The sequence below is a fragment of the Lethenteron reissneri genome, chromosome 31 (genome assembly GCF_015708825.2).
Source record: "Lethenteron reissneri isolate LAM-NWPU_2019-01 chromosome 31, ASM1570882v1, whole genome shotgun sequence".
Classification (NCBI taxonomy): Eukaryota; Metazoa; Chordata; class Hyperoartia; order Petromyzontiformes; family Petromyzontidae; genus Lethenteron; species Lethenteron reissneri.
Window position 1 is genome coordinate 7,310,505 of NC_083809.1, and position 21,948 is coordinate 7,332,452.

The 21,948-nt window shown below is 48.2% G+C and overlaps 1 protein-coding gene and 1 long non-coding RNA gene across 2 annotated transcripts in view; one reads left to right on the forward strand and one right to left on the reverse strand.

Moving 5' to 3' along the window:
• LOC133349742 (adenylate cyclase type 5-like) overlaps positions 1-21,948 on the forward strand; it is a 208,353-nt gene that overhangs the window by 80,016 nt on the left and 106,389 nt on the right.
• LOC133349743 (uncharacterized) overlaps positions 1-21,948 on the reverse strand; it is a 52,523-nt gene that overhangs the window by 1,940 nt on the left and 28,635 nt on the right. The gene's annotated exons all lie outside the window — the stretch shown is intronic.

Sequence of the window (21,948 nt, forward strand, 5' to 3'; positions counted from 1 at the left end):
GATCCAGCTTTACTCCACGACGGTTTGCTTGGCCCAGCGCGTGGCGTGCACGGAGCAAACGGCTCGTCCGGTTCACGTGCCTCCGGAGAGCTCGGCGGAGCGGGCGCGTGAAAGGTGGCCCACGCACGGAGTGGGCGCGTGGAAGGTGGCCCACTCACGGAGTGGATGTGTGGAAGGTGGCCTACTCACGGAGTGGGCGCGTGGAAGGTGGCCCACTCACGGAGTGGGCGCGTGGAAGGTGGCCCACTCACGGAGTGGGCACGTGGAAGGTGGCCCACTCATGGAGTGGATGTGTGGAAGGTGGCCCACTCACGGAGTGGGCGCGTGGAAGGTGGCCCACTCACGGAGTGGGCGCGTGGAAGGTGGCCCACTCACGGAGTGGGCGCGTGGAAGGTGGCCCACTCATGGAGTGGGTGCGTGGAAGGTGGCCCACTCACGGAGTGGGCACGTGGAAGGTTGCCCACGGGATGCCGTACGAAGCTCTCCAGTAGGAGTAGCGACGGTGATCTTTGTGTGCGTGGTGGCGCTCGCTCGAACGCCTCGGCACCTTAAGGCAAATGTGATTCGTAACGTTCAATGTGAATGTGCCATTTTATTGAGGGAAGACTGCTGTGTGGTGTTATCTTTGTGTGGTCTGGGACTGGTGTCGTTTTTGCTGCCTTGCCCAAGCTTGGTGAATCGGATTTCTATAATTATTTACTCTTGTATTTATATTTAATGACTTGCTTACCTTATTCTCTATTTTGCACTCCTATCATTGTTATCTTTTTGCATTGTTTTCTGTTGTAACTTGCCCGTCCATACTGGACACCTGTGAAATGAAAAAGAGCTTCATAGCTCTTCGGATTCCTCCTCCAGATTCCGATTTTGATTCTGAAGTGTCGTACGTCGTCGTGTCTCGTCTCAACGGTTCGAAGGGGTTCCCCCCAGCGGCAGCTGTCCCTGTGTGGCCCAAGGCGGCTTCCACACCGGCCTGCAAGTGCGTTATCCCAATCGAGTAATTTACAGATTTTGTTATTTTCAGATTTGGAATATTTGGACAATGACGCCGGCATGCAGACGGCCCTGCTCTTTTTTCGAATGACGTCAAAGGATGTTGGAACGCTCGCTGTGAAGCAGACGATGCGTATTTTATGCTTAATACACCGGTAGCATTAACCAGGGCAGCCAGCCGGAGATGAACCCCGAGTCCTCTGCAGCAACGTCATCGCCCCATGTTGCCACTTGCAGGTTAATCTATATCGTGGTGACATGATGCTCGCCTGTCTGTAGGGGAAATTGAAATAGCGTTCACATTGTCTAAAGAGCTCACTAGACAGCAGTCTGACAGTCTATTGTCTAGAGACCCCATCAGACACTGGTCTGACAGTCTATTGTCTAGAGACCCCATCAGACACCGGTCTGACAGTCTATTGTCAAAAGACTTCCAGATATTAATATCAAGTAAGCAATAAACTTCGAGCTGCATATTGTTAATGGCATGATAAAAAAGAAGGGAAAATGAGCCCAGGGTTGTGTATCAAATGAGTCGCTTTCTCACTTAGAGCAAAGTCTTACGTCCAACAACTAATTGACAAATTGGTTCAGCTCTTAAAATTAAAGAAATTGCAATACCACTATTAGGACTGCAATGATTAATTGATTCGTCAATGAGAAGTTAATCATATGGTCTTGAAACGTTGCATCGCATCGTGCATGTAAGCAATTCCTAATTTTTTTAACAATTTCAAGGATAGCAGAGGGCGCAACCGGGTACCCGATACCCGTACCCGATACCCGGCTACCCGTACCCGGCCGGGTACGGGTACCTATTTGCGACCCTCGTGCGGCCGGGTACGGGTAGACCGTGAGTCACTGGTGAGTAACTGTTTGTCACTCATTTCCCAACGTCTTGTCTCTTCTCACAATTCAAGTTCCTAGAATCAACCCACCCGCGCCTGCAACATGGCTTCATCCCAGAGGTCGCAATCAGGTACCCGATACCCATACCCTACCCGTACCCGGCCGGGTACGGGTAGGGTACGGGTATGGGTACGGGTACCCGTTTGCGACCCTGGTGCGGCCGGATACGGGTACGGGTAAGGAATCAAAACCCGTTTGCGAACTCTGAAGGATAGTGAGTGGGGGCTCGGGCAGGAAACGTTGGCTCGAAGGGACGATGGAGGCCAAAGAATTCTGACGGAGTAGCAGCCAACGAACAGAACATGGCCCAGAGGACGTTTACCCGGGAAGGGAGGAGATGGAGTGACGAAATCAGCTCGGCGGCGAATCCGCTCCTATGCGCAGGTGCCTGATGGATTGTCTTATTGCAGGATTGCGGGAAATGTCGTTGGCTTGTGGAAGCCTTCATACAGCAGTGGATTGACCAAGTCGGATGATGATGATGATGATAATCTCAATGAGTGTTATGTCTTGGGCTGGGTCCGGGTTGATGGTGTAGGTGGGTGGTTGCTTGCGCGCCTGTTTGTGTGTACTGTACTCCGTGTGGGGAGCGGTAGTGTAGTGGTTAGCGCGCTGAGCTACGAACCCGGCGGCCCGACTTCGATTCCCGCTCACGGCCAACACCAGTGACGATTATCTGAACCGGTCCTGGGCCTCCCCTAGGTAGATTCAGTCTCAAATGAGTACCTGGTGCAGTGTGTAAACATCGCCACTGGGGAGACAAAGGCGGCCGGGCACGGTGTTGGCCCCCCACTTCCTCATGTACCGTGCCGGCCTTCATAGGCGCTCGCTAACAGCACTTGCCCCAACAGTCTGTTAAGGCAAAACGGGGGATCTTTGTCTTTGTGTGCTCCGTTACCACGGTTCTGAGCCAGTGCCTGCACTTTATCAAACGTCAAATATTTATCCGAAAGATAACAGCGACGCAGGGAGGCGGCGGAGGTGACGTGTAGGCATGTTCGAGGTTACCGTCGGAGTGTGGGAGTCCACGGCGTTTTGTGCCCGTGTGGGTGGGTGGGATTGAGGTGAGATTCGATTCCACCCAAATGACCTCGACACCTCCAAGGTTGAGGATTCTCAAGCCCCCCGGGTGGCCGACTCCGTTTCAGGGGTGTTGGTGCCAATCCCACGATGTTGAGCCGACATCCTCCGACACGCTGGGTTCAATCTCTCACACATAGGTGCCTCTCTGAGGTTTGCCAGCCATCTGCGGGAGCTGAGGCAGTACCTGGGTTTAAGTCCCGAGTCCAGGTCTCTTTATGGAAATGCACGACCATTTGTGTCACCGAGACAGCACCACTGACATGCCGGGCTCAAGCCCCCAGGTGTAGGTGTATATCTTTGGAAATTTAGAAACATTTGAGTCTCCTGAGCCTTCGTAGTCAAAAATGAGACGAGGAAAAAAAGGAATTAATTCTTTAATCAAATAGCGACGCTGATTCGTGTCAACTCATCGAGTGTTGGTTGACGTGCCGTCGAAGCGGACCGTATTGTGTGGGCCGCGCGTAGCGTTGGCTGTGACTGACGGCCCATCACAGTGCTTGTGGTGTTGGTTGAGATGCGTGGGTGGTTGTGGCGGTGGCGGCGGTTGGACGTTGTTCCCCAACTACACGGCGCGTATTCGCGGAACGTCTGCTTCCCCACTAACCCCCTCCCCCCACAGCCAGGCGGCGTCCCCCGCCCACCACCTTTCCCAGCCACCCCCTGCCACGACCAACGAGCACCCTTCCATCGCCACATCCGTCAACACCAACATGCTTTGTTTGGGGAACTCTATTTGAGGCTCGCGGGTGGCAATTGTTAGCACTACTGTACTGCACCGCTAAATACAGCGTACGTAGCTCTTGCCCGCGACGCTGTTACCTGGGACTCCTATTATCACACGGGAGCTTTTGGGGCCGCAGAAAACACTGATTATTATTTTGATTTTCTCTGCCCGTATCGCTCCCATGTATCTGCAATTATTCGTTGCATTGAGCAATGACTTCCCGTGATCCACAAATGTATCGTGGATACGTGGAGCTTAATTGGCAAATTCATCCCACTGTCTGCGATTATTCACATAAAATGTTCAGGCATAGGTGGATTAAATTTGCAGACAATACATCTTGGGTTATCGGATCCGGAGTCCTGCGAATTCACAATCAGCACGAGCGCCTGTGCGCATGCTGATTTCATCATTCCATCTCCTCGGTTTAACGGTTGAGTGTCCTCTTAGGATCGTTCAAAGTGCATCTCTGACTGAACTGCCGGAGTAGGAATGACACCAAATAATTACCACCAGATGACACCAGGCTGACCCTCACCATGGGAATGTGGAATTGTCATCACTGTCTGAGGGCCACCAAGAGAAATCAGCTCTCCCCACTCATATAATTGCAGAGGGTGACTGATTTGACATTGATTTCTTGATGCCATTTATCTTATCAAAGTGAGAGCAAATTGCTATGCACATCATGGTCTAGACTAGAGATGGGCTGATGTGATACCGGAGGACCTGGAGCTGAGTCGCCTTTCCAACTGCTAATGCCAGTCGTATCCGGTTCTTGGGAAAGATGCGATTGAGTGGCTGGCAACAGCTGCTCTGCAGCAACTACAGGAGGCAGAGAAGGAACACTCGCAACAACTAGCAGAGTATCGGGTGACTAAAGCCCACTAAATGATTTTAATGGGTGGATTATTGACACTTCTGGCCAGGTGGCACTGCAGTTTGAATACTTGACTCACAACAAGAAGACCGTATATTTGTTTTGGGGTTTACCCAGCTTCTCCCTCCTCCTGGGTCAATAAATCAAGTGCCACACGGAGTAAAGTCGGCAGTGCTTGTCCTATGGAAACATGGAATTTTCAACAGCGTCTCAAGGTCATTTCAACAGCCACTTTGACCCGACTTGATTTGGTATAATTGTGAGACAAATCGACACCACCTGGGTCTGTCTTGTGACCTCCCATGAGCAAGCCCTCAATGTTTCACCGTCAATGCTTGGAACCATCCCGTGACCTTCAATCAGTGCCTGGGCCTCTCCCATGACCTCTAATCATCGTGCTTCCACTACTGCATTCACAGCGCCTGGGTCTGGCCCGTTAGTAGGGCCAGATTAATGGAGGGGCTTTAGAGGCTGTAGCCTGGGGCCTCGGGTTTTTCATCGGAACTCAAAAATATATTATTATTCAATTATCACACTTGTTTAGTGTGATTATAAAAAAATATATATGTTTCGTACGTCCAAGGACGGGTGTATATTGCAGTAAATATGAAATATTCAATACAAAAATTGTTCAGCTCATGATTATTAATGAGGGGGGTTGCCCCATGTGGAGTAACGTCACCCGCTAATGGTTATTGGGGAGGGGTGCGGCATGTTGAGTGACGTCACCCGCTCACGATTTTTTATGAGGGGAGAGGTGCGGCATGTGGAGATGTGGAGTGCGCGATCTTCTTGTGCATTAGTGTAAATTTCCACGCGGGCATGAATATTAATGTGGGGGGGGGGGCTCTTTTGCAGTGACGTCACGCACGGATGTAGCACTGTGCTGCGTAGATTTATTGTTTACCGTCACTTTCTGTAAAGAAAAGTCATATTTGAAGCGATGTTGCGTAATAAATTATTTAATTCAGTTCGACCTTCCTCCACGTTAGTGTAAAAATCCACCCACTCATGAATAATAATGAGGGGGGTGGGCCTCATGTGGAGTGACGTCACGAGCGGGACGGACAGACATTTCTGGGTGATTATAGTCGGTAATTTTCAGAAGGGTCCTGTCAAGTTTCCACAGTACGAGGCAATGTTTGCCCATGTATAATCTCATTTGAGCAATTTGCAGTTGTAATTTTGGTCATATCTTTGCCAAACGACACCGACACACCGTGCCTCCCCCCCTCCCGCCGCGAGTGACATCACCGGATCTTTTGAGGTCCACAGCGAAGCAGACGAAGCGGCAGTGTTAACCGGGGCGGCCGCTGCGTTAGAACCACTAAACCTCCGCGAACAGGCGGCGAACGTGTTGCCGCTTTGTGACCGCGTCACTGCACGTGGCCTAGCCATGCGCCTTTCTCCGCTACAGTGGTTAATGTCAGCGGTGGAAATGCAAACTCGATGTCCTTCCCCCGCACCTCCGATTTCGCACGGTTTGCCGACGTACGGTGCTAAACAAGTTCAGCATACACACGTACGTAGAAGCTTAGAAGTTGCCGGTTATGAAGCCGTTTAGTCCTGCAGCAGCTTGATGTTCACTATGCCCATTCCAGTAAACACGCTTGGCGTTCTACCAGTGTGGCTCACCGTCGCATACAAGGCCATTTCCACCACTGTTTACCTTCATCACTGCTGCACCACTGTCAACCCTATCGGTTATTTGATAAGTAAAGCCATAGCATCGCTATGTGTACGTATTGCTGCCAAGCAATGCGTGGCGAAATTAAAATAACTTTGCCACCTTTAAACTTTGATTCAGTTTTACAGGTCGTACATTACATACATACAAAATAAAAACCGAACTGAACTAACCAAGGTGAATAACGGTGGAGTGTTTGACATCGTGCATATGTGGTGGCTAAGCAGTGAAGGAACTAAATCTACTACGAGGGGGCCCCTCCCCCTAAAAAAAATATGAACAGCCCCGCGTCTGCGACGATTCTAACTGGAAGCGATGCCGAGCTCCTCTCCAGTGCGCCACAGTTCGGGTTGTTGTCCCGTTAGTGTCGCTCGTCACGACGTAACCCGAAGTTCCGCTCCCACGTCGACCCCCGAAGGCACTTGGAGAGAGTGATGCGGCATGGCCGACGTCTGTGCGTGCGGCGCACGTGCGTACGTGTTGATGCACGAAGCGGTGGCACCAAGAAACTGCAAGCTATCTTTACAACTTTCCCTTGTGAAAGCTGCGGGTCACACCCAGTCTGCCTCGCAGCAGCCGATAAGCGGCACTCGTTAGAAATACTCGGAAGTCGTGTCGCGCGATAATGGGGAGAAACGTTCATTCTCGGATGAAGTCATTCATTGACCATTGAAAACGAACCGGTTGTTCGCGCTTGTTTGTTCCTTTTCACATTTCGATAGCGGACATTTTCCTGAAAGCAGATTGTAAGCCAGCTCTTCCGGCTCGGTTCTTTTCCCACACTCTTCTTGGAAGTCTCTATCGGGTGAACGTTTTGTCCGGAATGGGCCCACAGGTTGCCGGAGAGGGCACTGGCCAATAGCGTTTGGTAAAGCAGCAGAACGTGTTTAGAATGGCAGAGACTGCACTGGTTTTGCCCCTTTTGGGTCTCAACAGCAGAGGTTGTATACGTGAGCAAACGGTGGCGGCTAATGTTAAGTCTGGAAGGCCAGCAGACTGATGGACGAACAAACTATTATATTTTGACATTGGAATATTGAGGCAGAAGTTGGCTTGATCATATATATTTTGAATTTACTATATTTTCCTAGTGCCTCAGCAGTCATAGCACTCCTCAGTCCTGGGTTCCGATCTGGGTTTCAACCAACCGTGATTAAACGTGGTTTACACACGGAGTTCTATCCCCGTCACCAAGTGATCACACAACCACCGAAAAAAAAAGCCATCTCAAATTCGGTCGCTCACATAATTTCGGCGAAATTCCAGCTCTGAAATCTGTCATGCGACAGACAATCTCGCAGCAAGGGCTCGTAGGACAGTGCCGCTGCCTCCTATGTAAAATATAAAGAAGCAACTCGAGAGGATGTTTTGGAGAAGCACCGTGAAAGCAAATATCTTACACGGGCGACTCTCCAGCCCGCACGGGCGACTCTCCGCTACCGTGAGGCTCCCCCCCCCTCCCCCCGAACGGATCCATCGCCCCGCGATGATGACGTTGACGGCGGCGTTGGGGACACGCGTCAGTGACAGTAGGTCCGCCGGGCCCCCGTGGTGACATCAACGGCTGCGAAAACAGCCACGGGCGGCGGCCAGGCGTGACGAGGGGGCCTTCTTTGCGGAGCGCGGGGGTCGCCGGGGTCAAATAAATAAATGCTCGGCACGCCGCATTTTCTCTTTCAGCGTTCTTCACCGGCGGGGATGTCCAATATCCGCCCGTGCGCCGCTGACTGTGATGCGTGGTGCGGCATTGTGCGCCGTCTAATAAAGTGCTCACCGACCGCTCCGGGCTCCGTGCTTTCTTGAAGCGATTCGCACCGACTGCTACGGTGGTGTTGGTGGCCGAATGCCTGGCAGGTGCTCGTGTGCATGGCCCACAATGTCAGGATCGGCGACGCCTACTCGCTCCAACGATGCCCGTGCCGCGGTCCTGCGAACCCATGCGGTGAAACACAAAAGGTCCTGCTCGGATCTCTATGGCAGAGCTTGATGTGGTGACACACTGCGTTTTTGGGTTACCCGCGTGCTGGGGGTGTATCCTCGTGAGATATATGTTAAATATGCAATATAATCGGATGGGGGAAAGTGAATTGCTCAATTCAGTTCCTGAAGAGGCTCCGAGGATGTAGAATGAAACGTCGGACATCGTGGCATACAGCACGCAGGCACATTGGAGAGTTCCAACTCGTGTCGTTCAGGCGTGTAATCATTCATCCCCCAACTCAAAGGCGATGAAATGGATCGTCGATATCCGGCGATGGGATTCAAATCAAGAACCCGTCAACGTTCGTCTTGTTCATTCCATCTCGTTCATCTCGCTCCGCTTGCTCCGCGAGCCTCATGCCGCCGTTAGCTGGCACGAACCCTGTTCTTCAACCCGCAATTCAGTGCGTGCACCCACAAGCCTTAAGATTCCATATTCATGGACGATTTGTTACAGCCCAAATGTCGGTGCAATTGGTCGTGTCGATTTAACGAGGACAACCCCCCCCCCCACCCGAACAAATAACCCAGGTGCACATCTACGGGATAGGAGACGCTGTTTGGTTTATGGGTTGTCTTCAGTTAAATACTATCACCGTAGAAAAAAAAACCACCGTTGCCCACTATCACAATTTTATTACTCAATATGGCCAATGTTTAGCGTTTTACGGTGTAGACAAAGTCATGCGATGTTGCTTATTGTAGGAAATCACAGTCTGGCTCATGTCACTTCACGTTCCCATTTATAGCAGGTGCTACTTCTGTGTTGCTATGTTACGCGAAATCACGAGACATTGCTGATCTTGCTCAATGTAAATGCTCTATTGCCTATATTACTTACATCGCATGAAGGCTACCCTACACACAGGCGATACCTTAGTATATTTTACAAGGTGACAATCTATTGCGATCTAGATGTTACCAATGTTAAGCCTATATATTTGTCATGTAGCCAATTAGCACGGTTGGCTACTTATGGTGCGAAACAAGTTCTGCATGCATACATTCATAGGTGCTCGCGAACAGCACTTGCCCCAATAGTGTGTTATAGGCTATATGGGGGATCAATATAGTACTGTACATACCTTTGTATCGGCTAAATTATTCAATGTTTCCCAATGCAAACACTGTGTTGCTTGTACCAGTATCACGCGATGTCACTTTCTGTAGGCGATAATGGCAATACCGTATTCTTGACTTAATCACAAGCTGACATTCAATGAAGACAGTGCATCGAGTGTGATGAAGACAATGTGTAGGTCTGCTGTGGTTAACAGTGGTGCTGTAAGTAAACTCTCTGTATGCTGTTGCTGTGGAACTCTTTACTCACCATCATAAGGGCACAACATCTGATCAATTCCATCCCCTTGCAGGTCGGCAAAATATGTTCCACTTAGTCGGAAGCCAACGGTGGGTGCCCTATGAACAGATTGAGCCCTGCCATACTAATGTGGAATTACCACCACCGGCTCGGGGCCGGCCAGGGAAGATGAACACTGCTCCCACGCTCGATCGAGCGACGACGTCATGGCAAATCGAACCCCGGTCTTCTAGCTCGGTGTCGAATGAGCCGACTACTTGCCTTGGCAGCACGTGCCGCCGTCCCATGAGTCACGACCTCGCACAACAAAGGTCACGACTATTGGGGGGGGGGGGGGTAGGGGGGCGGAATCGCCCTCGTTTATTGTGCGCCCCGAGCCACGCGCTCCTACGGCGTTGCGTCCGTTTGTAGGCGCACGCAACGCGGAGAAAGGCAGAACAGGGCCCCCCCTCGGGGTCCCAGCCAGCGTGTTGGTTCATTCGCTCTCCCTCTCTCTCTGTGAACGTGCCCACCCCAGTATGTTTGTGTTTATTAGCCGTGCAGCACCGCGACCCCTTTATTTCCCACGTTTAAAAGGAGTGCCTCGAATGCAAGAATGTTTGAAAGCCTTGGCGCGTGTGCGTTTGACAAGAGAGCGGGTCTGTTTTCAATTTGTTTAGGCAATCCGTATTGTTGCGTTCTGGGCTGCCCGTAGAAGAATGTTTATAAATAGTTGGTCGTGTGTTTACTGCAATGATAGGCTCATTAGCAAACAAAAAAATAGAAAAAACAGTTGAAGGGTACACAAATAATCTTCTAGAGATGCTGGTGAATTAACACGAGAGACTGAAAGAGCAAGAAGGCATGAATCACATGGACGCATGTTGAATGTCCCTCTCACGGTACGTAGCCAACCGTGCTAATCGGAGGTGCAGGGGTAGGTCGACAAACTAAACGCACACACAAAATCATGGCGCAAACACAAATTAGAGCAGCATCTTCTTGGTTCTTTCGGTAAAGTCACGTAGAAGGGAAATAATAACAATGACTTTACCGAAAGAACCAAGAAGATGAATCCCTGCAGTCACGAAAGCTTTAAATCGAAAATTAGAGCAGCATCGTTGTTGAATGTTCAGGAAAGAAAGTGTGCTGAAGCAAGACACATCACTCGAGAGGATGATTGCCGATGAGACGAGACCGGCGATGGAGTGGCAGCCAATGGATGCATCGCACACCAAGTGTGCGGCCACAGCAGAGATGGAGCGATGGAATTGGCTCGCGTGCAGAAGCCACGCGGATTGATTGCTGCATTGCGGGACCGTGGGGAGTGGTGGTGATGTGGGGCAGGCTTCATCCAGCAGTGGATAGATAATGGCTGGTGATGATGGTGGTGGTGGTGAAGAGTCCTTATAAGGGTGAAACATTTTCAGATTGCTTCTTGCCTTTCTATCAGCCCTGCCAGACAAAATATTTAGCTTTACTTTTTTTTTAATCAGTGAGTAAAACTTTCCATTTAGAATTTAGATATTTTTTTTATTTTAGATCGCAATGAACAGGCTTGTGACACTATGTCAAATCGGTGATTAAATTCATTTCCTTCGCTCACGATAAATGCATCTAATCTTGCGCGTAAGGATCGCATATTTATTATTTGCGCAAATTAAATTCATACCATATGCTCGTGCTATTTTTTTGGCTAATGGGGTGAACGCTAAGGAACAAACGACACGTAGAGAATGAAGAGAACCAAAAAAATAATTATTCAATTGAATGGACCTTGAATCGTGACAATTCAGTGATTGCTGGAAAGCTGAGTCTGTGTTTCAAACCTTGTGGATTGTAAAGCATACTCTTTTACCCCAGTCAACAAAACAAAACTCAACACTTTGGTCAATAACACCGTGGCCTCAAAATAAAGACGTAACACGTATATAATTGGCAGATAAATAGAGAATCCAGGGAGATCGAGTGGATTATAAGGGTTGGGGAGACTGCACTTAACACCTGATTAGAATTACACTTTAAAAATGTTTTCTCGAAACCAGTTTTTAAACGCACATATAAACAGTTACCTAATAGTCACTTTTTGTTGGCAGGCAAAACCCTTCAATAATTACGAAAAGTATTACTAATAAATAAGTACATTTAATGTTCAAAGTAAAATGATAAAATGTCATTAGCACGGTGTATTGTGGGAGAGCGAAGCACAATCCATCGAGCAGCGCATTGCTGGGGCCCAATTACCATTTCAACGAAAGGAATTTAAACTGCCCTCCTGCCCTGTACTTTCATGCAAAGGTTGGTATCTTCTTACTTTCCAGAGCATCTTGTGATCCAGAGAATACGGTAGTGGACGTGAGTGGAGCTGCGGGTCAATGTATGCACGTATGCATGTTGAACTTCTTTCGCACCGTGCGTAGCCAACGGTGCTTATCGGAGGTGCGGCGGAAAAGCTACGAGTCGAATTCTCGGTTGGGAGCTCGGCCCTCGTAACACTGTTGCGGGAAGTCGAAAGTGGCGGTCCCGGTTTAAAAGAGGGTTGCCTCCTGCCATGGGCGATGTGCATGTTCCACCACCGGGTCTCGCAGCCGCAACCGGTGTAAAAAGAAGTGTGCCACGCCACGATTCCCGCATCTCATTTGCTCAAATCGTATCGTGATGTTTCGCAAAGTATGCCCATAATCGTGAGAGAAAACCCAACTGCTGTTGCAATGCAACCCCGCCCCCCATCCACCAATACATATTTGTATAAGTAAGCGATAAGTAGTATGGCAATAAACTGAACTTCATAATTTACTATTTATTTGGTGACACTGCTGTGTGGCAGGAGGGCACAAGCGCAAGGAAACAACTCGCATTAGATGGTTGCCCTGAATAAGGGCCATTGCCCGAAATGTTGTCCATTATATATGTTTTCCTTTCAAGGTCACAGTGTTATTGACAAATGTGTTGCTCTCATTACATTATTCATTGCTTCATGACAGTGGTAATTGGCTCATGCATTTGCTTGTTGGGTGCGTTTAATTTTGAACACAAACGGTCTCTGATATTCACGACAGTTTAATGAATGTCGCGAGCATTTGTTAAACCGTGTTGGCTGTCTGCCTTAACCAGTACGCCCATGACACTTGCACTACCGTACTTTGTACGTGTCCACACACATGATCACAAATCACCCCATTAAACTGTTTGTCAGGAGGTGTGGTTAGAGAGCACCTATTAAGGACCGTACCTCCGATTAGTGCGGTTAGCTACGTACAGCGCGAAAGAATTTCAACGTACATACGTACAAGAAGACTTGTAACTGGTGACGGTCGTATGGAGGAATAGCGGTACGATGTTATGGTTTGATATCCTGTCGAGAATTTCATTAAGTACACCTACACACCACGTGCTCACCCAATCACATTTGTCTCCACCAATGGGTACATTGACTGCTACGTACATGGCACGTGCTTTCGGCTGAGTTGACACAGCATAAGTTCATACTTTGCTCGTATGCGAATGTTGAGCTTGGCAAGGAATAAAACTCAAGTTGCCAGGCCTGTGAGCCTCGTCTATCATGCAGCTGGTTTCAGCTTCACTTTGTCTCATCGCTAAGGTGTTGCCCCGTATCCTAAAGCCTGATGTGAGACGTGGCTGCCTTGGTTCGTATTCTAATCTTGTACAGTATTTGGCCCGGAATCACACCCAGGTTTGCCAGGCGTGTGAACCTCATTTATCGTGCAAACGGTTTCAACCTCACCGAGTCTCGTCAGTAAACCCGTGGGGCCCATGAAACCCCCCCCCCCCCCGTATCGTAGACAGGAGGCCCCGTGACATTTCACCGAGTCTCGTTGGCAAGGCGTGCCCCTCGGAATAAACCCCCGACGCTACTTGGGAGCCGGGACTGATGCGACGGGGCGCAGGGAGCAGAGCCACCCCGCAAGTTTCGTGCGGCCCCAAAAAATTCTCGAGTGCGCCCGCACGGGGCGGACGGGCGTGGGGGGGTAGCAATCTTCCCGTCGACTGATTTCGATCACGGACGCCTGTTATTTTGTTCGGGGCGTCGCATTTTGCGGAGGTGTCACCGACGCGGTGGCACGGCGCGGCACGCAGCGACATTACGCGCGCGCGCGGCTGGGATTGATCACGAAAGTTCCCTTTCAAAGGCGTCCGTCGCGTGCGCATACGCACGCCCAATATAACAGAAATAGAAATGGTTCGTCTAATATTATTTCTCTTTCCTCCAATCTGTCGTAGCCCCTTTCAAGTGAAATCAATTCCGCTGATTGGTCTTTTATTTCGAGTCATTTGGCAACCCAGTTCGGATTCATGATTGCTCTTCTAATGCAGATGCGGTTAGCAGCAGCTGCACAGGGCACCGTTATTGAGATTTTGACAATTCCTTTTGTTTGCCTGTAATTTCCGAAATTGGGGGTCGGGGGTTTTGGGCTGTGACATCAACAAAAGCCTTCTATATGTCACGAATGAATGGACAAAAAAAGAAACCAATCTCTGCAAAATGGTTTAGCAATTTTAACTTTGATTGAATGCAAATCAGGGCTTATTCAGACGATACTCGTGTTTCTGAAACGGGTCTCCCATCGTCATGGTCTGAGTTAGAGAGTGGTTGTCCCATAATTTAGTCAAAGATAGACCCTTGGAATATATACTTTTATGACATGTGCCATTACTTTCTGGGGTTGCTCCAAAGCGACTCGAGTTTGCTCTACATTTAAATGCTCTGATACGTGTATTGTCTTTGGACTATTTGCCTTTAGGCGTTCTCTGGTCTAACACTGACGAGCCTCGGCCATCAAGAAAGCTGTCTCTGGTGCAGGCCAAACAATTTCAAATACAATGCTATCTTGTCAGAGCATGTTCGTGTGCATGCTTTGCAACAAGTGCGTGTGGTTAATGCAGACCTGATGCCTTGCAAAAGGTTGATGTTTGGTGTTTGAACATCTTAACGCCTCCTGTTTCATTGCCAGAAAGGGTAAAACTCATTCTTATTTTACCATAATTTTGATACTGGAAAAAAGGTGCCATAGACATACCTGTCAACCCCTTATCAGTGGCTACCTTATGACAGACCAATTCAGATCTTATTGGTCACCCCGTGCCCTTATAAATAGCAACGTTCATCCTACAAAGTCCCATCACGAGGGAAAAACACAAACAAATAGACAAAACTATTTTGCCCGTATTGAAACAGCTGTACGCCACATGGACCTGAAAACACAATTTACATGTACAAGAATGTGGTAAACCGTATGGGTTGGTTGACAGCTATGCATAGATACATTTTACGAGTTCGTTTCGGAGTTTCAGAAAGAGGAGAGGGGTCAACGTGACTGGTCTTCCATCGCACGAGTAGAGTGGAGGACACGTGATTCAAACTTTGATATCAAGGTTATTGATTTCCTGCTCCAATGAGCTTGGACGCCGTGCTCATCTGCACGTTTACAGCCCTGAGCCAGCGGTGAATTGTACTCTCAGTTCTTTCGGTAAAGTCACGTGGGTACTGACCATCTCACAACTCCTCCTCTCCCGCGGCCCTTCCTGGCTCCTCCCCCCTTAACCAGTTGATACAGATTTTTTGCTGTGACAGTTTCACCTGAAGACGGAAGCTTGTGTTGCTTCCGAAACGTCGTGATTTTTTTAAAATTAATTTTTATTTCATTTTTTACCTACGTGACTTTACCGAAAAAACTAAGAGTATGAATCCTTGCAGTCACGAAAGCTTCAAATCTAGAATCAGCGGTGAATTGTCCACATTTCCACAGCAGGGGATGGAGTCTACCCATAGGACAAGCACTGTTGATGCTGTACTATCGGCTTATTATTGACCATGGAGGGATGATGGGCTTAAGTCAACCCTCGAATTGTTATGGCATTCGTGACCTTATATTACGGTGAATCAATTGTTCTGACCTCAGTGCCAGCTGGCCGGGTAGAATCAAACCCCCGAAGCAGGATTTGAACTCGCAACCTTCCAATTGCGAACCACTCGCTCTGCTGCTAAACCGCCAGGCTGGTAAAAAAAAAAACATTGAACGCTTTTGCAAAGGCGCAAGTGTGCTAATCACTCGGATCATATGACCACCTGCTCCCAAAATTGCCAGTAGATTGCCGGTTTAAATGGTTGCTTGGTCACGCAAGGCTTTGCGAGTGGACGGGCAGGAGTGTTTGTGTTTGAGCTTAGAAATCAAGCTGTTGTGATGAGGGGGTAGCTGTTTATATCTGTGTGTCTATGTGTGGAGCTGCGTGTGTGTGCGTGAAAAGCAGTGGTGTCATGATCAGGCCATTGCACTATCATCCTGTGCACATTGGTATCTGAACCTTTTCTAGGTTCACTCCCTAGGTCAGCTCAATCTTGAATGAGTACCTGGTGCAGTGTATAAAAACCAATACTGATCACTAATAGTGATCGCATCAACAGTCAATAAATATATACAACAGGGGGATGTTAGGTGTTTTATGTTGATGTGTGTAGTTTGCATATTATACCACAGCAACCTGTATTTGATTCCTAGCCAAGATTCACATCCACTCCTATTTGCTGTTGAACTTAGCCAATACCTCCCCTAGGTCGCCTTAGCCCAAAGGGATTGACTGGTGTGGCGGTGATGCTATCAAGAGCACAACTGGGAAGGTAAATGTGGCAGGGCATTTTTGGAAGTGGTCACACCTGTCCGTCCTTTCTCCGTGCCTATAATATGCACAAATACTCACCTGTACGTCACCCAGACACAGGGCTTGAACCTCAGCATCACAGCAGTACTTAGTTCACTTAACATGGCCATTATGAACCTCGTGAAACTCGCCTAGACCCAAGGCTTCTTGAACGAAGGATCGAAGCGATGCTGGCTTAGTGGCACTCACGTGGCCATTTATGGATCTCATAATAGACACCTTAAACCCAGGGCTCGAACCTAGGACCTTAGTGGTACCTGGTTTCTGGCTTGAAATAGACATTACGAACCCTATAAGACACCCGGACCCAGGAACCAAGGATCCCACAAGTGACCCGCTCTCCGGTTTTGACATGGCCATTATGAACTTCGTGAGAGACACCTAGACCCAGATTCTTGAACTCGGTGGTACCTGCTTAGTAGCTTCGCCGTGGCGATGCTAAACCTCACGAGAGACAACTGGCCCCCGGGGCACGAACAACGTGCCGTTGTTTATGATGGCACGCACGCACGCGCATGTCTGTGCGTGCGCGTGTGTGCGCGTGTTCTGGGACAACGCACCAATGAAATAATCTCCAATGGCCCTAACTCAGTAGGCATTGTTTGCAGTGCGGATGGAGCCATAAATTATATGGAGAAGGGGGTCCAATTGCATTTGCTTGCGTGGGTCTTGCCATAGTAACGAGGAGTCCCCGCCGCTTGTTGTGTCAATCAGTTCAGGATTTACTTGGGCAAATCATAGTACGGTGCAACATCTGGGCCACGTCGTAGCAATGTGGAATTTTCACCGCTTGTTAGAACTGTATCCATAGTAGAGTAATAGTAATGCCCTTTTTCTACCCGGTAAATGTCTCCCTGAGCCTCAAGGCTCTCCTTCAGGAGGGTCCTGCACTGGGACGCTTTGCTCCCATTTACCATCATGTGGACGGAAACCGGAGCACCTGCAGAACATCTGCACAAATAGATTCCATAATCCATTGTGGTACGCTCTGCCATCTCTCAACCAGATAATGGATACTGTGCAACATGATAGTAGACATGTTCGTGGCGTAGTAATGCGAAAATTATATCCCTTGGTGGAGTTGAATCAATGGTGGTGGTCCTCAATAATGGTTGGGGCAAATGCTGTTTGTGAGCACCTATTATGGCCCACAGGCAATGTGAATGGTTCCTGTCATCTGTATCGTGAATGGCAATCTGCCTTTGTCTCCCCTGTGCTGGTGTTGACCAAACCACACTCTTGAAATTAGAATTTTAAAAAAAGTGTTAATGCTATGAAATTCGTTTGTCAATCTATTGCTTGATGAAGGCCTGTCCACTTTACTGTTAACTATTTTTTATTTTACCAGATAAGGACCACGGAACTATATAGCTCTCTTTCAGAAGCGACCTGACTATTTATAGCTGCAGCCAAATCGTCTAAACGCACGTTGTTTCTAAATGTGGAGGGGAAAACTGGAAGACCCGGAGAAAAATCCACGCAACCACGGGGAGAACATGCAAACTTCAAATATACAGCCGGCAGGGTTGGGATCGAACCCACGACCTCCTGTATACCAGACGAGGAAGTTAACTCGCGACCATGCCCCCCGCCCCCCCAACTTCTGTATGGGCCATGTTGTTTGACGTTGGTAAAGAGGTAAGGGAAGTGCGGTAGGACCGGTTCCGGCATCGTTCTCGTCTGATGTTAGCCGTGGCCGAGAACTAATTCCGTAAACGCGCAACATGCTGACCTCCACGCCAGCGCTCCGCCCCAAATTGAACGATGCTCGTTATTTGTGCAGCTGTCAAAAGTCTGGTTTCTGACGAGAAGCCAGGCGCAGGCTGTGTGGACCGGGTGATGGGGGGAGTGGTTCCCGGGATTCAGGGTGGTGGTCGGAGGTGGCGGTGGAGGCACCGGTGGATGCAAGGGGCATTGGGTTGCGGGACAGGACAGGTCCTCTCCAGGGCTTGTTCACTCCAACAGTCTCAACCCTCCTGGGGTCTTGGCGGTGCAGGAAATTGTTATAATGAGCGAAGCTGGTTATAGCAGGTGGTAGAACACGTTCGTGTGTGACTGTGGGGAGCAGCAGTTGTAGCGGTTGGCGCGCCGTGAACCTGGCAAACCCGAGTTCGATTTCCGCTCACGGCAAACACCAGTGACGATTATCTGAACTGGTCATTTGCCTCCCCTAAGTCGACTCAGCCTAAAAGGAATACCTGGTCAGGTGTGTAAACATCACCATTGGGAAGAAAAAAGGCGGTCGGGCGTGGTGTTGGCCTACCCACTCTCTCGTGCGCTGCGCCGGCCTTCATGGGTGCTCGCTAACAGCACTTGGCCCAACAGCCTGTTACAGGCTATATGGGGGACATTTGTCTTTTTTTGTGCGTGTGACTGCGCGCTGTGCTGGATTCTGAACAGGTGTTCTCTAACAGCGCTCTTCGCCGACAGAATATGTAGGTTACATGGGGGATCTTCATGTTTGTTTTTTGCGTACGTGCATAAGATACATGAGCGGTGAAACACACCTGCTGGATTGGAGATAGGTATAAACTGGCTCGGGCTTAGTTTTAAACATTGGCAAAGGCTACACGTAGACACAGACGTGGACTTTGTTTCCAATTGTACTGTTATTTGAATAAGTGCCAATTAAGTTCGAAAAATCAATGGGATGCGTAGTTCTATGCGGACAGTAAAAAGTGTGGCCAGCTCACGAACCCGGATAAAACCTGCCACCCCCTTTACATCGTGTCACTCAAATGCATTGAGACACACGATCGATACGTCTTCAAGTGACAAATCAGCTCCATGCGTTGGATACCGGCCAATGGCAGACAGTTATAATCTGGACACTGCTGTAAAAGCAACGCATACAAAAGCACAGCGCCAGAAATGCTATGAAACGTTCAATAAAAATCTATTCAAAATGGTAAATGTGGCACATTAGGAATGGGCCACTCTTTTAATTATTTCCCCGTGCAGCAAGGGAGTTAAGTGTGGTTTTGTGAAAGTCCTTATGTGCTGTGCAGTACATCAATGCACGTGTGTACACCAGCATGCGAGTTGGGCTTGTGGGTGGCTGGCAGGGTTATTGATTAACCAGACTTGTACACCGGTCACGTGGTTAATGGCGACTCGGTTGAGGATTGCTGCGTGTGACACCACGTGTTGTTGCATCTTGCAGATTACCACAATAAATGTGTTTGCCCTCGATTTGGAGCACCTGCCCACGTCCTTCATTTCGAGTGTGCAACATAAAGTTACTCAACTTATTCAAATAAATAGTTATATATTTCAATGGAATAATTTATCCGACTTATTGAATTTTCCATTAAGGCTTTTACATTGACATAGGTGCACACGAATGGCACTTGGTGAAGCAGTCTGCCCAGGCGACACAGTGGGGGAGGAGGTCTTGTTAATATACCTAATGGACTCTGTATCTTTTTATTACTGTGACCTGTTGTTTGTTTTCTACTTTTACTCTTACGTCAGATCATTATAAAGTAATAACGAAATGCTGGGGGTATTTAAGCGAGAATGTTATTGCTGTTTTACTTATCATCACATGGCCGTAACTATAAGCAGCATCATCGTCATCATCAGCATCAACCATCAACGCAGCTAATTTACCACAACCGCCATCGTCACCTTAAATTTAAGCGAATTTATTCTTTGCCCTTCGTCAATCCGCTACTGGGCAGAGGTCTCGCTATGTCGTGTGGGTTATGGGGGCTGTTTTGCCATACTTCTTCACGCTGGCCAGTGCTGGCTTGAGATGAGGAGGCACAGCAGTGTCGGTTCAGTGCGCAAACCACTCTGCCACTGCTTCAACAAAGTCACTGAAAATTAATAATTACATATTAATTAAATTTAGATTTAAAGCTTTCTTGATTGCAGGGATTCATCTTCTTGGTTCTTTCGGTAAAGTCACGTAGAAAGGAAATAATAAAACATAATAAAATAATTATCACGACGTTTCGGCCACAACGCAAGCAGCCGTCCTCAGGTGAAGAACTGTCTTTCCGACAGACCTGTTCTTCACCTGAGGACGGCTGCTTGCGTTGTGGCCGAAACGTCGTGAGAATTATTTCATAATGTTTTATTTTTATTATTTTATTATTTCCCTTCTATGTGACTTTACCGAAAGAACCAAGAAGATACATATTAATTCCTAAGATCCCCTCCCCCCCACTACTGGCATAGTAACGTGGAATTTACAGTACTGGCTCAGGGTCGCCTATGGCAATGTGAGTCTTGCCCTTGCTCCCTTGGAGTTGCTTGCAGTTGACTTTGAATCACAACAACAGCAGCGATAGCTTCATTATCAAACCGTACCCCCCATCATCATCAATCACCATGCCCATTCCTTCTCGCCAGGACCACCAAGCCAACCGGCGCTGTGAGTCACATTTACTAAGTCAGACTAGAACACAGAGTGCTCAAATTTTATATTTTGCTCTTGTAAAAAAAATATCTTAATAAGGGATGTTGCCACGGCGTAACGGTTTTAAGAGACATGTCTTGCCCAAGCCCGCTTAGGGCCGTCCATAAATGACGTCACGCACCTGGGGGGGGGGTCAAAAATCGTCCAAAATCGCGTGACGTCATTTATGGATGGCCCCTTACTTTCTTCCATTGTATTTTCCGCCAGCTCCTCTTGAGATTTCCTGGTTTCGAATCCTGGGCCAATGTGCCACCAATGAATGAAGTTTGCTTTTAAAAAACAGCAGATGAGAGCCCTTTGACACACCGCGGTTAATTGCTGCAGTGGTATTTAGGCACCGTTATCGCTGTAAATTAATTATGCATGCTACGAGGCATCGATTCAACAATTAAAATCGATGCGTACACCCACGATACATTTGTACGCGAAACATTTTGCGTGTGAGAATCGATAAGTACACTTGAAAGCAACTTAAATACACGCACACATTATGCCGGTGACAAAACTGTACGAAAAAAGAAAATTGAGACGGTATTTCACCAAGTTATTTTAATGCGTGGTAGTGCAGTTGTTAGTACACCGTGCTATGGACCCCGATGACTCGAGTTTGTTTTCTGGCCGTGGCTAACACGAGTGATATCTACCATGAGTGATATCTACCATGAGTGATATCTACCATGAGTGATAGCTAACATGAGTGATATCTATCATGAGTGATATATTACATGAGTGATATCTACCATGAGTGATATCTACCATGAGTGATATCTACCATGAGTGATACCCATGGTGAGTGATATCTGAACCGGTCTGGGCCTCCCTATCAACCTTTACCAAACTGCACTAAACAGCATGGTGAAGTATGGTGAACATGACCATTTATAGCCTCACCTGTTCATAGGCCCCGCCTTCTACGCCAAACTTGCCCCACTACCCATGAGTTCATCGTTAGGCCAGAAAGTCTTCAACCGGGACAAAATATCGATTTTATACAAAAGCTTTGGGATCCTGACACAGCCTCCTCTGACAAACTGGAATGTTTGTTCGCTTTATCTGAAATTTATCTGAAGCCCTTGATGAAATGACCGTGTGGCTGTAGTGGGTATCGAACTGTCAACCCGATTCTGGATTTGAAGCTTTCGTGACTGCAAGGATTCATACTCTTAGGTTTTTTCGGTAAAGTCACGTAGGCAAAAAATAAAATTAATAAAAGTAAAATAAAAAATCACGACGTTTCTATTTTACTTTTATTAATTTTAATTTTATTTTTTACCTACGTGTCAACCCG